The sequence below is a fragment of the Meleagris gallopavo genome, chromosome 2, assembly GCF_000146605.3.
Source record: "Meleagris gallopavo isolate NT-WF06-2002-E0010 breed Aviagen turkey brand Nicholas breeding stock chromosome 2, Turkey_5.1, whole genome shotgun sequence".
Lineage (NCBI taxonomy): Eukaryota > Metazoa > Chordata > Aves > Galliformes > Phasianidae > Meleagris > Meleagris gallopavo.
Window position 1 is genome coordinate 108,563,172 of NC_015012.2, and position 12,863 is coordinate 108,576,034.

General features: G+C 46.5%; 1 long non-coding RNA gene across 1 annotated transcript; it reads left to right on the plus strand.

The window, feature by feature from the left end:
* The first annotated feature begins 9,189 nt into the window (after positions 1 to 9,189).
* Positions 9,190 to 12,750, plus strand: LOC104910047. The gene is made up of 4 exons (XR_792748.3): positions 9,190 to 9,376; positions 10,582 to 10,677; positions 11,909 to 11,986; positions 12,610 to 12,750. It is a non-coding gene; the product is annotated as an uncharacterized LOC104910047 (long non-coding RNA).
* The last annotated feature ends 113 nt before the right edge of the window (positions 12,751 to 12,863 follow it).

A 12,863-nucleotide genomic window follows, 5' to 3' on the forward strand; every position in this document is an offset into this window, starting at 1 on the left:
GATCCTCTCTGCATGCTACCTACAAGGCTTGGTGATGGAGACGGGAGGTGGAAAGTTGGCATGGGCAAGGCTGTTTGAACCTGGAAGGCTTACGGCCTGGATGCAGGAATTAAGTCCTCTTTGCCTGGGGAGCCTTACAGTCTCTGCTTGACACTTAGTGTTGTTTCTGGGTGAGTTGATGTGAAGATCAGGTTGCTGTCCTCTTAAGACATGTACTGGTGTCCAGTGGATTTGGTCAGTGTAATGCCAGCAACCAGAGCTTCAACTCCAACAGTCCCTTGCACCAACAGCAAGCGTAGGAGCAGGCAGTAATTTCCAGAAGGCCAAGAAATAGCCTAGATTGCACACGAAATTCAATTAATCCCCTAGCAAAGTCTTTGAATTATTGCTGGTATTTGGCAACATGTTCATCCTGCATACAGATGAGGCTCCACTGGGTGTTTTTGAACATATAAAAGACTGCAGAGGCTCCCAGTAATCCCCAGCAATGCCAACCACTTGAGCACAGCAAGAGTGACTTCTTTCCTCTATTAGAACCTCCATTGTCTATGGGATCTGGTGTCTTACTTCCTGCTCCACCAGGCTGATATCCCATTGAGATGCCTTTTGGCCCGATTACTCCTCGTGAAATCAAAGTTCAAGCTGACAACAGCGAGTTAGGCAAACACCAATATGTTATCCAGATGTGGTAAAGGACTACAGCAACATAAATAATAATTTAGAAACATCAAGGATGCTGCCTGCGTTTGGTTTTGAATTAATGAGAGGAAAATGGCTCACGAGACATTTATCACCTTCACAAACTCATCATCTGGAAATCCATATTGGTAGGTAAGCCCTGAAGAAGTTGAGTGAATTTCCCTGGGTCCCCTGTACGTCTGGGACAGAGCTAGCAAGTGAACCCCCAACTCCAAGTAGATCCACTCATTAGGACACCCAGTCTCAATTAGTGAAATTATCATTTTCTGTCTCCAGGAGCACCATGGGGACGGCTCTACTGCATGGCCAAGCACTCATTGCAGCAGTAGGACTGCTGCTTCCTGCCATTGCCCAAGCCAGAAAACCACTGTACCCTGACTATCAGGACCTTGCTGAGCTGGGCAGCTTGTGAGTACCTTAATTGAGTGGTTTAGGAATAGAAACTGTGTGTTCCTGCCTCTGTCCAGGAATGTGTTTGCATGCAGGAGAGCTCTTCAAGGCAGGAAAATGGATCCTGGGGGAGTGCTGAAGGCTGCTGGCATGTCTTCAGACAGGATAGGAACTTACTTAGAGTAAACTTCAACCCCATCCAACCAGTGTTTTAACAATTAAACTGATTAAAGAGGAGCTCGCCCTGGTCCAATTCTATGTCAGGGTTCTGGAAAGCAGCTTTTGGGCAGGCACATTCATGCATGGGCTGCACCAGCCTTGCATCTTTGTCTTTCTGAAGGTGGGCTGTGCTATTTGCATCAAGTCCAGCACTCAAAGAGAATAGTATTTCTCAACACTTTCTCCCTTTCCACCTTTACAGCTGTGGAGAGCAAGCAGCCAGGGCTCCTCAGTGCCCATTAAGGTGACAGCACTGCAGAGCAGATCCCTATGGCTAAACCCCATGGGGCAGGCAGCTACCAGCTGCTATGGTAGGAACATGTCTGGAGAGCTTGTTAAGCTGAACTGATGAGCTCAGGGTTTTACAACAGGCAGTGGGGGCATCTCATTTTAGTGGCTGTGGTGGTGATGGGATGAAGGCTGGATTTGATCTTAGAGGTCTTTTCCAATCTTAATGATTCTATGATTCTACGATCTCCAGACTTTCTGCAGCTTAAATATATAGAATCCCCACCACCACCAGACCAGTGTCCTGGAGCCCTCCTGGGTGCCTTGTGCCCTATGGAGATATCGACCCCCAGCCCCAGCTGCTGCCCCTGTGGTTTATACAGCTGCTGCAGAGAGTGGGGGCAAGGGGTGGGGGCACAGCCCTGCCAGTGCCTCGGTCCCACAGCAGGGTCAGAGGTGGCCACGTTTGGGCTAAAAGGGGAACAGGTGGGTAAAGGGCTGACAGTGGGAACACTGGCACTTTTATTTTTGATGGCCCTCCCCCACTCATGCACATTCAGTGCTGGGAAATGCAATTCCCCACCGCCTGAAAAGCATTGGACAGAACTGCATGAGCATCCCTCCCTGAATCGAAGGGGTTGGTTGTTTTCAGGGAGTGAATATTTGGGGAAAGAAGTGATATCTCCTTTTAACACATGCAAAGCTTCTAAATTAAACTATCAACCACGTGCACATCACAGTGAACTGGGATAAGGATTCCTTCCTCATCCTACCTGTGGGCTCTCATTTAGACTGGATATAAGGAAGAGGTTTTTACAGTAAGGGCAGTGAGGCACACTGGCACAGGTTGCACAGAGAGGTGGTGGTGCCCCATCCCTGCAGACAGCCAAGGTCAGACTGGATGGGCTCTGAGCACTGATGGAGCTGTGGGTGTCCCTGCTCAGTGCAGGGAGTGGGACAGATGGCCTTGAAGGGTCCCTTCCTACTCAAACCATTCTGTGGTTCAATTCAATAAATCTAGACTGAGAGGGACCATAGGGACCATTAAGACTGTGTGGGCTTGTTGTGTGATGACAGGTTGTACAACTCAATGCAAGGTGAACGAGGCCAATTTCCACCCTGAAGATTTGATGACAGAAGAAGATCTCAGTTTCTGTTAAGCAGCCAGCCCAGCTTTATGCATTTTACCCATTTCTACACACAACTGGGATCGCTGCAAGCCTTTTTTGCTTTTTCTTTTACAATAGAGTAAAAAAAAAAAAGTGTCAAGGCGTTCCCTTGTCTGGAGGTGAAGCAAAGCCCAGTAGCAGCACTGCTGCAGGCTCTACACTTTCATGTGAGTAATGCACACAAATCCCCCATCCCAGGGGGCTCGGGGCTCACTGTGGCAGTGGCAGCCTGCAAGAAAGGGGTGAAGGAAGCAAAACTGTGCTCTCCTTTCATTCACCAGGGTCAGCTGTCCCAGCTGTTCCTCCTGCTCAGCCACGGGCAGAGGGGTTGGATGGGATGGGGCGGTAAAATGAAAACTCATGGAACAGAGGGGGGTTCGTATGGAAATGAGAAGCAAACAGGCATCTGCTTTGCCACGAGGGTAGGATTGGGCAGAGGAACAGAGACTGCTGGATGCAGCGGTGGAGCTGATATTTGCTTGAATCACTCCTCTGGGAGTTGGGGACCAAGTCAAGAACACTCTTCCTAATGAAAGACTAATGATGGATGAAGCTCAGTAGGTGCAGAACTGCAGCTTGATTCAGAAACCCAATCCTCTACCAGCTGTTTATCTCAGCAAATGCCATGGCTGCAGTCTGCAGCATCGCCTCCCCAGGCTTCCCTGGGAGATTGTTTCTGTGGAAGCCACATCTCTTGATTTCAATGAGGAATGCCACCTCTAGGGTTTCATCCTACCTGTGCAGTTCCCTTGCGGGCATGTTTCCCACAGTCAGGTGAGATTTTGCGTCCTCACCTCTATTTAAAGTGAAAGCTTTCTAGGCTAGATGCTATCTTGTGTCCTCACAATGGAGCTGCAGGTTTTCTTGGATAATAGTGTTAGCATGATAAAGAGCCCCTTAACACAGAGATGGTCCATCACATTGAAACTGAGCCCTGTTTGATGGGCAACGTGAATGAAACAGTGTCTGTAAGTAGCCCAGAAGAGGAATATCTCTGGGAAGACCTCACTACCAAGATACTTTTTACAGCACAGCAACTTTCATGTAAAGTTGCATTTTCCCCTTGCTGCCAAGATTTTGCATTTAGGATGACCTCTCAGCTGCATGAGCCAGCCTTGACCTTCCATTCCCTCAGGCATGCCATATGCTGCCACAGAAACTGGGGAACCCCTCAGCTTGCTGGAAAAACCAAAGCCAAATCCCCGCCGAGGTGCTGGTTTCTCCTTGCAGCTGCCTCCCACATCCCCACGCTCCAGGATCTGCTGGAGGCGGCTGGGAGACACGCATGTCCTCCATGACCCATGGGACCAGACCGAACCTTGAAACTGAAGAAGCCTCCAACCTGTCATTAAGGCAGCTGCGTCGGCAATAAATTCAGTATTTAACGCCGTTGGCCGACTGTTTAAAATGCACCAAGAATAACTACGGGAACAACTTCAACAGGATTTCATCACGCTGAAAAGTGACCCCATAAAGACATGCAGGAAGGCTCTTGGAAGCGCCAGCACTATTCCTCTCAAAGGAAAGAGTTAAGTCTGTTTCCAGTTGGCTAAGATGATGGGCCAGGCTCAGTTACAGGCTGTAAGTGCGAACGCATTGGCTTTGTCCAATTGCAGGAAGGAAAGGAAAGACCAATACACTTTAGATCTAGGATAAAAAAAGAACGTTTTTTTCTTGAAGTATTTGGAAAATATATTGATGTTATCTGAACATACAGCAGTAGGAATAGTGGTAAGTTTTAAAAATGGAAAAAAATTAAAAGAAGTACCAGGTAAGACTTTTGGGAATCAACTGAGTGAAAAGGAGCAGGAATAAAAGGAAAATCAAGGGCATTGGATTCATCCAATAAATAAAAATGCTACTTTTTGCTTTTTGTCTACTCAGCTGAGTTTTAAACCCCACTTCCAAGATTTTTTTTTCTCATTCCCATTTCAGCTTATGCAGTGTTCATGTTAAGATTCTATGCTTTCCTTATCTCACCTTCATGGTAAGCAAGAGAGAAGCTCAGCTGGTAGACATGATCAACCCTTCACAAGTGTAGATTCAACTCTTTACAAGGGTAGATAACTGCAGGACAAGGGGAAATGGTTTTAAGCTGAAGGAGGGAAGATTTAGGTTGAATGTCAGGGGGAAGTTCTTTACAGAGAGAGTGGTGAGGTGCTGGAACAGCTGCCCAGAGAGGCTGTGGATGCCCCGTCCATCCCGGGAGGTGTTCAAGGCCAGGTTGGATGGGGCCCTGGGCAGCCCGGGCTGGTATGAAATGTGGAGGTTGATGGCCCTGCGTGTGACAGAGGGTTGGAGCTTCATGATCCCTGATGTCCCTTCCAACCCAAGCCATTCTGTGTCGCTGCCTGTAGCAAGGGGTTGGAACTAGATGACCTTGCAGGTCCCTTCCAATGCAAACCATTCTATGATCCTATGATTCTGTGATGGCCTTGTGCCTCAGATGTTGGAGTAGAAGTAAGAAGAGACCAAGCTTCCTGGCCTACCAGGATCTGTTTCTTCTCCTGGTTTGGGAAATGCTCACAGAATATGTGCACTGTTTTTTTCATGCTCACGTTTCCATGCCTGAGTGTATAATGAGGGGTTGAATACGACAAATCCTCTGAACTCAAACTCTTCTGAAATCTCTCTGCTCACCCCTTACTGACTATTTAGGAGAAAGTTTTTCACTCTGAGGGCAGTGAGGCACTGAACAGGTTGTCCAAGGAGGCTGTGGATGCCCCATCCCTGCAGGCATTCAAGGCCAGGCTGGATGTGGCTCTGGGCAGCCTGGGCTGCTGGTTGGTGACCTGCACATAGCAGGGGGTTGGAACTGGATGAGCATTGTGGTCCTTTTCAACTCAGGCCAGTCTATATTTGTATGATTCTCTGATTCTCTTCTGGCCTGAGAAGCATCCAGATATGAATGATCAGTGATTTAATCACATCCACAGAATCACAGAATGGTAGAATATCCGAAGTTGGAAGGGACTCATGAGGATCACTGAGTCCAGCTCTTTCCCATGGGTAGTGTCACTCAGTTGGACACTCACTGCAGGCCAGGAGGAGGAAGGCTGGGCATCAGAGAGGGAAATTCAATCTGATCAGGATATCTAAATCCTCCAGGCTCCCTTGGAAATCCCAGCTCAGCACCTTGCCTGCCGGTGCCTAACAAGCCTCTCAGGAAAAAAGACAGCAAACCACCAGGTTTTAATGATAATCAGCCTGGCTTCTTAGCACCTTCTCTTGTGACCTTGGTTGCTAGGAGGTTTGCATCAATACACAAAAAGGGAAGTATTAATAGAAAGAAAGAGCAGCTGATGGGAGCTCTGTATAGTGTAGGGGCTGCCCTTGGGGACATGCCAGATTGCAAAGTCTTCTAGACTGCACCTGCAGCCTTGCAGACCCCATTTGCTGCTCATGCAGCCATGTCCTTGTCACTGGAAAATCTGGGAAGAAAACTCTCGAACTCCAACGAGGCGTTAGAATCCACAGCCTCAAAATCTGTTTGACTGCACCTGTACTGCTCACTGGGAGCATTCTGGAAATGGTTTGGGCTAAAGAGAGCTGCTCTGAGTCAAAACCAAGGAAGGCTGCTATGAAATGTGGAAGGGACGATGAATGAGATGTGTGATCCACAAAAGTGCAGTGCCTAAGCTCTTATGCTCTTATTTAACTTCTAGATGTAGCCACAAATCTGAGGAACAGATGGTTTTGAAATCTTCAAAAGCTTTGCAAGCATCAGATCCTCAGCCTTTGTAGATATCCCAATCTGATTTTGGCAGCAGTTGGCTGGTATGCATCTTCTCTTGGGTTCACACACTTTGCAGGTTGTCTTGGGAGATGACAAAGGCAGTGGTTAAGGGGTGAAAGAAGACACAAGTAAAAAGCCAATCTGGAAAGAAGAAATCTCAACCTTCTGGACTCAAGCCTAAGTTCCAGTGGTCTCATGGTGTTTTTCCCCACTGTGCCCTATGGGACAGCTTGCCTAGGAAGGGGTTGACTATCAACAGCCATGCCCAAGAGAAACATGGCACTGCTGGTCTAAGCACCAGCCCAACTTGGCTTGCTTTCCTCTCTTTATGAGGATGGTAAACACAGTGAGGAGCAGGCAAGACACACTTGTGCCCTCACTGTGGGGTGTTGCATGTACCAGTATGACTGGGCAGGAACAAGGAGCTCCTGAATGGCTGCAGACAAAACCACTAAACCTCCCCTTATCCCACATTATCCCCCCTCAGCTGTTCTGCTGGGGATGCCATGTGCTGCTCAACAACTGCCATCATGCAAAGGCTGAGGGAGTGCAGGAGGAGCCTCGCCAAGCTTTTCCATCCCAGAAGTGCTGCCAATCCTCAGGAGACTCTTACAGAGCACCTGCACTGCAGAGGTCTCAGGGCAGCATGCCACCATCCCCTTTTTACACACAGGTGATGGAGATGAAGCCTAATCCAAAGGAATGGTAACTTGAAGATGAACACTAGCCCAAATCATGCTTGAGTGAGCGAAGGAGCTGGGAACAGGTCCCATATCCCGTCCTCCTGGGCTCTGCTTGGATGTCCCTCCAGCTAACAGAAGGCTTGATCAGAATCATCTCACAGAGAGCTGCCTTCAGCTGCGTGTCGGGTTCCTCAGCGGCTCCATACTTCCACCTAGTGACCGAGAGCCTTCCCCACGTCGAAGAGTCGTAGAATGGTTGGGTTGGAAGAGAACTCAAAGCCCACCCACTTCCAAGCCCTGCCGTGGGCTGGCTGCCCCTCACCAGCTCAGGCTGCCCAGGGCCCCGTCCAACCTTTGAATTCCATCCTGAACACAACACAATCCGTTTCCCGGATTCCCAATTGTCTGTGAGGCTCTTTCTACTCACACACATAAGATTTGCAGCCTCCAATTGAATAACTACGAACAAACAAACAAACAAAAAAAACAAAAACAAAAAACACATGAGGTGTTGCTCTTTGAGCAGAAATGATAGGACTTTTATTTATTTATTTATTTATTTATTTATTTATTTTTAAATGGCTGGCTGCTGAATTTGAGTGACTGCTTGTCTTGGGGCAGAGCTAGGAGTAGAACTATCCAAGACCTTAGGGCAGCAATTAGCTCTAATTACCTGGAATCCCACCCACCTCTGCCCTTACAGTTGGGAGCTCTGTTTAACCCCAGTCCTGCACTCCTTGGTTGGACTGATGCTGTAGGGGTACAGCTTTACTGTCCCATCTTCAGTGCTATCTTCTGGCTGGAACTTGGACTCACGTTGTGGCTCTGTCTCCAGCCCTATCTCCTGTTGCTTATATCTGGGCTTTCTGGGGGCATCCTGGATCTGATCTGCCCTTTTGTTTTGGGGCTGTCAGTGGACCCCATTAAGAGCATCTGGCTCTGCCTGTTGCATTCAACTGATCCTCTTCTTCAGTGCTTGTTCTTTGATAGCATTTTCTTTTCTGATAATTCCCTCAAATCTATTTTTTTTTTTCTGTTTGTATTTGCAGTGGGATTTTAGCTAATAAATAAACTGAGTGTAGAATATTGAGCAGCTCTGGGTTAACTTTCATTGGGCTCCTGTAATCATTGGCTATATGCACGTGAAACATCAGGTCTTGGTCAAAAACAAACCCGGCACCACTGGTTCCATGGCTGGGCAGAACTCCAAAATTTCAATGAAGGTTGACTGCCCATGATTTCGTCCTACTGCCTCTCTGAATCTTTTTCATTTCCCTTTGGGGATGAGGTAAGAGCATGCATACATTCTGCTATTATTTGACTGGTGTGTAGTAACTCATTAAACCGTAGCTATGCTGTTGTCTGAAGTCTTGGTGTTAGCTTCAGTGGAAACTTCCATGAAGGCACCTGTACCAGTGGAAGGCCACAACAGCCTGTTTTGTTTCTGTTGGCTTCACCAAAATCTCATTCTTCTGTCTGGGCTTCAAATGGATGGGTGTAGATGTGGGAGTAGGTGTGATGCTTGCAGCTATTCAGGATCTGATGAAGGCTGAGCTGGATCTTCCCTGCAGTCAGTGGAGACGTGTGGTTCACAACCCTTCTTTCTGCTGCAGTGTGAGGATCCACGGGGGAATAGGTACTTGAGATGTGGTAGGAGGTCTAATCCCCCCTGGGCAGAATTCTATCCAGACTCTGACACAGCTGGGAATGCTGTGGAAAATTTGAATTAAAGAGTGTACATGGAAACCTCCAAGTCTGCTTGCTGGGAAAGCCACCCCCAGGCTGGGTATCAGCGTATCAAGAAACCATTCAACCCATTTATGCCATGCATGGGGGGAAAAAAAGGCATTGAAGGCCTTGATTATCCTCCTGTTGGAGAAGTCAGGCATTCAAACTCATAGAATGGCTTAGGTTGGGAGAGATTTTAAAGATCATCTAGTTCCAACCCCAAGGGAAGAATATTCCAGGTTGTTCTGATTGTGGTTGTTAAAGACTTGGAAGCAAATGGTTAACAGCAGCAAGTAGCTTAGGTTAATCATTAAATGTGCCCAATGGACAGCTCTGAGCTGTCTGTAATGAGTACTGCTGAGAAACGAGTTGGGTGGGTTTCACTTTGTTGTCCAGGCAGGGACTGACAGAGCTTCCAACCAACCATTGTGGGAGAGCCAGTATCAAAGGGAATGGGCAGTTACACTATCAGACCCTTCTTGATTAACTCATCTGAGGAATGGAAGGACAACAACGGGGATAAGGTAGGTCATACTTACAGTCTTGATAAAGGCAATAAAAATAAATCTGAATGTTATTTTATAGGACTACTTTGAAAGACCAGGTTCACACACATATCAAGGCTTTGGGCTTGACCTCTAGGAATTGAATTTCTGTTAAAAGGTACAAGAAATCAGGTTGGGTAATTGCAGCATTTATTGTGGTAAAAGCAATAGAAGCACCATTGCTAGTCCATGGTTTTACATCTCTGTATTACTCCAATCTGATGATTCAGAGGCTTGGATTTGAGAGGAGGATAGGAAAAAAAAGAGCAGGGAATGTTTGATGTTGAATGCACAGACTGCTTCTGTTGGTTGGCGATTTGTACCAGGTGTGACTATGAAATGCATGTTTTTAATTGCCACAGTTGCAGACCATGGCAGTTATTGGGCCATTTACCTCTTAGCTGCTCTCTTTATGGTGATAGCAATAGCAATGTTTTAAGCGGTGGTGGAATCAAGAAAAAAAACATTTGGTCTTGCCTATAGCCAGGTTTCTCCATCCTGAGGGGACTCAGCTGCAGTCTTGGCTTCCTGGATGTGTGCTATGGTTGTGTTAAACCCATCTCAAATCTCTGCAGAACATATTATTTGTTCCTAAGGGAGAGAAGGATGCTTTAGTGATTGAGCAGTGTCTGCCTTCAGTGCTCAGTTAAGATCAGGAGAGAGCTTCTGAAGCAAGCCCAAGAAATGTGGTTTGTTTCATGCTGTCTCAGTGGAAAAGGATGAAAATCCTTCTGGAGAAAATTAAATGAAATCATGCACCAAAGAATTCTCCAGGCATTAATAGGTGTTTGATCCTGTTTGATCCTTGTGATAGTGCTGTGTGCAGCAGGTACTTAGGGTGGACCATTGGGTCTTCATCACAAGTTTTGTTCTATGGATATGATTTGACTTGGTTGTGCAATAAATGTGGGCATGGCTGTTTTCTAGCTGTTGTACTCTTCTGCAGTATCACTGACTCTAAATCCTGTAATTGCTTTCACTAATTCCTATTTGCACTGCTTAATCAGCCAGCATCATGAAATATGGCCCCAGCGTGGAGAAGACCATCCTGCGCTTGGTTGATTTTATGGTGCTTTCTCTGTAACTCCACCTTAGTCTGCCTTGTCTGCTATAACAAACCATTGCTCCAACAGGTCTGCAACGTGATGAAGGATTAACAGATGGGATTTATTTTCACGTTACAGAAAAGATGCTAAGGTCCTGAGCCGTGATCCTGTGAAATCCCCGTCCATGTTCCAAGATGAACCTATGGAGACCATCTTTTCTGGTGTTCTTTGCAGGTGAGGACAGAAGAGTTCTCTAACAACACTGCAGTACCAGTGCCATTGGGTTAGGCACAGCCTGATTGCAAGTGGGATGTGCAGAAGTATCTCTAAGTGCTGTTGGATGTTATGGGGCAGTGACTTCAGCATACTGGATACTATCCACCTTTTTCAGTGGCCATTCATGGCATTCCTCCATAGCCATAGATTTCATCTCCTAGTTTTCTACATGTCTGGATTATTGTTGATTATCCCTGGCTACCGCTGGTGCATGTTGGTTTTCTTTTGCTTGATGATAATCATACGATTGTTTAAATGTTGAGTTTGTGATGCAAGCAAGTCCAATAGCTCTCTTTAGGCAGGTGAATACAGATGTTAGGCGAGTTTACATTGACTTGATGAGATGGAACTGTTTATAGAATCACTATGGTTGGAAAAGACCTCTGAGATCACCAACCCCAGCCCATCCCCACCATGCCCACCGACCGTGGCCCTCAGTGCCACATATCCATGGTTCTTGAACACCTCCAGAGATGGTGATGTGGTCAGCTATTGGTTTGCTTCCATTAGCATCAGCAAATGAAGGCCAAAAAAAAAAAAAAAAAAAAAAATTAAGAATTTGATGCCTTTCTGGAAAATGTATACAATCAGTTATTTGTACCTTAACTGCATGAAGTAGGAGCTTCATCCTATGCTTCATTCTTCATCCTTAAGGGCTTTTCCGAGAGGTGGGCAAGCTGAGATGGAGGAGGATATATCGTATATGTATTTGAGGACAGTCTTCAGAACTGAGCAAATGTTTTTCTAAGAGCTGGAGGAATGAGCATAAGGCTTATTGTGCTTGTTTCAATTCTTGAGGAGGTCAGGAGGTTCAGACTGGCTTAGTTAACAGAGTTCTGAGGGCATCAAAACCTCAATGAGGGGAAGGAGGAGTTTTACATAGGGAGAGGTAGTTCCCTGGAGGTGCCCAAGGCCAGGCTGCATGGGGCCCAGGGCAGCCTGATCTAATGGGGAGCAACCAGCCCATGGCAGTGTTGGAACTAAATGGCCTTTAAGGTCTATTCCAACCTAAGTCATTCTAAAAAAGGGAAGGGCATGAGCAATCCTAATTAGGATGTCCGGGAAGGAAGGATCGTGGAGGCTGGAATCACAGAAGGACAGCTGCCAGACCACTGTGCCTTGTCTTGAGTTGGATGTTTCCAGTCTTTGCTTTAAACCTCAGCCTGACATAGCTGGGTTGTTTTTGCAGTGACCTCTGAGGGACTGCTCATAGAGCCCCAGGAGGGCAGTGTTGCTGGAGGAACGTGGATTACTATCACTCTGGATGGTGAGTGTTCAACTCTTGTAAACTCTTGCCAAGTATATATCAAAGTAATGGTGAAGCAGGTCTGTTCTGAGACCTGTGGTTGAAATGACAAATCTTCAGTACCAGTCACATAGCTGTGGCATCTAGAGCATTAAATCAGCCTGCATTACTTCATAAACTATTTCTGATGTTTGTTTGCTTTCAAATTGTAAGAGAAATCAGATTTCTACGTTATTTTTGGATTCCTGTAGAGGTCATAGGCAGTTGCAGGGGTTGGAATGGACCTCAACACACATCATCATGTCCAACCCTCTGCTAAAACAGTTCCCTAGAGCTGGTTGCACAGGAATACATCCAGGCAAGTCTTGAGCAGAGCAGATCCACCTTGCAGCACAAGAGTACTTGAGGTGCTTGCTAGCAAAACCATGCAAGACATCAGCAGCTGCAAGTACCATGTGAAACTATTAATTTTACAAGTGCTTTAAGTATCTATGAGCATGATTGTTTGGTATTGATGGTTAAGGAGATTGAAACTGCTGGTAGCTGTCAATCTTTGCAATAGAATATATTCAAAAGCATCTGCACCTTGAGACTAGATGTGAGTGGTCCTGTCCTCAGAGCTCTTCCCTTTGATTTTGGCTCAGACTCAGCATCCCATGAGCTAGAACATCTCTCTCCAGCCAGCTGGCCCCACCTGGAGGTATCCCTGGTGAATGCAGACCTGCCCATGTTGCCGTGTGATGTCTCTCCTGTGTATTTTGACTTATCCACCATAAGATGTAGAACAAGGTATGATCCCTGGCTATAATATTGAATCTTCTGGTTTGGAGAAGACCTTTAAGATGATGAAGTTCAATTATCAATCTGACCTATTCGGTCCTATCACTTAGCACATGTC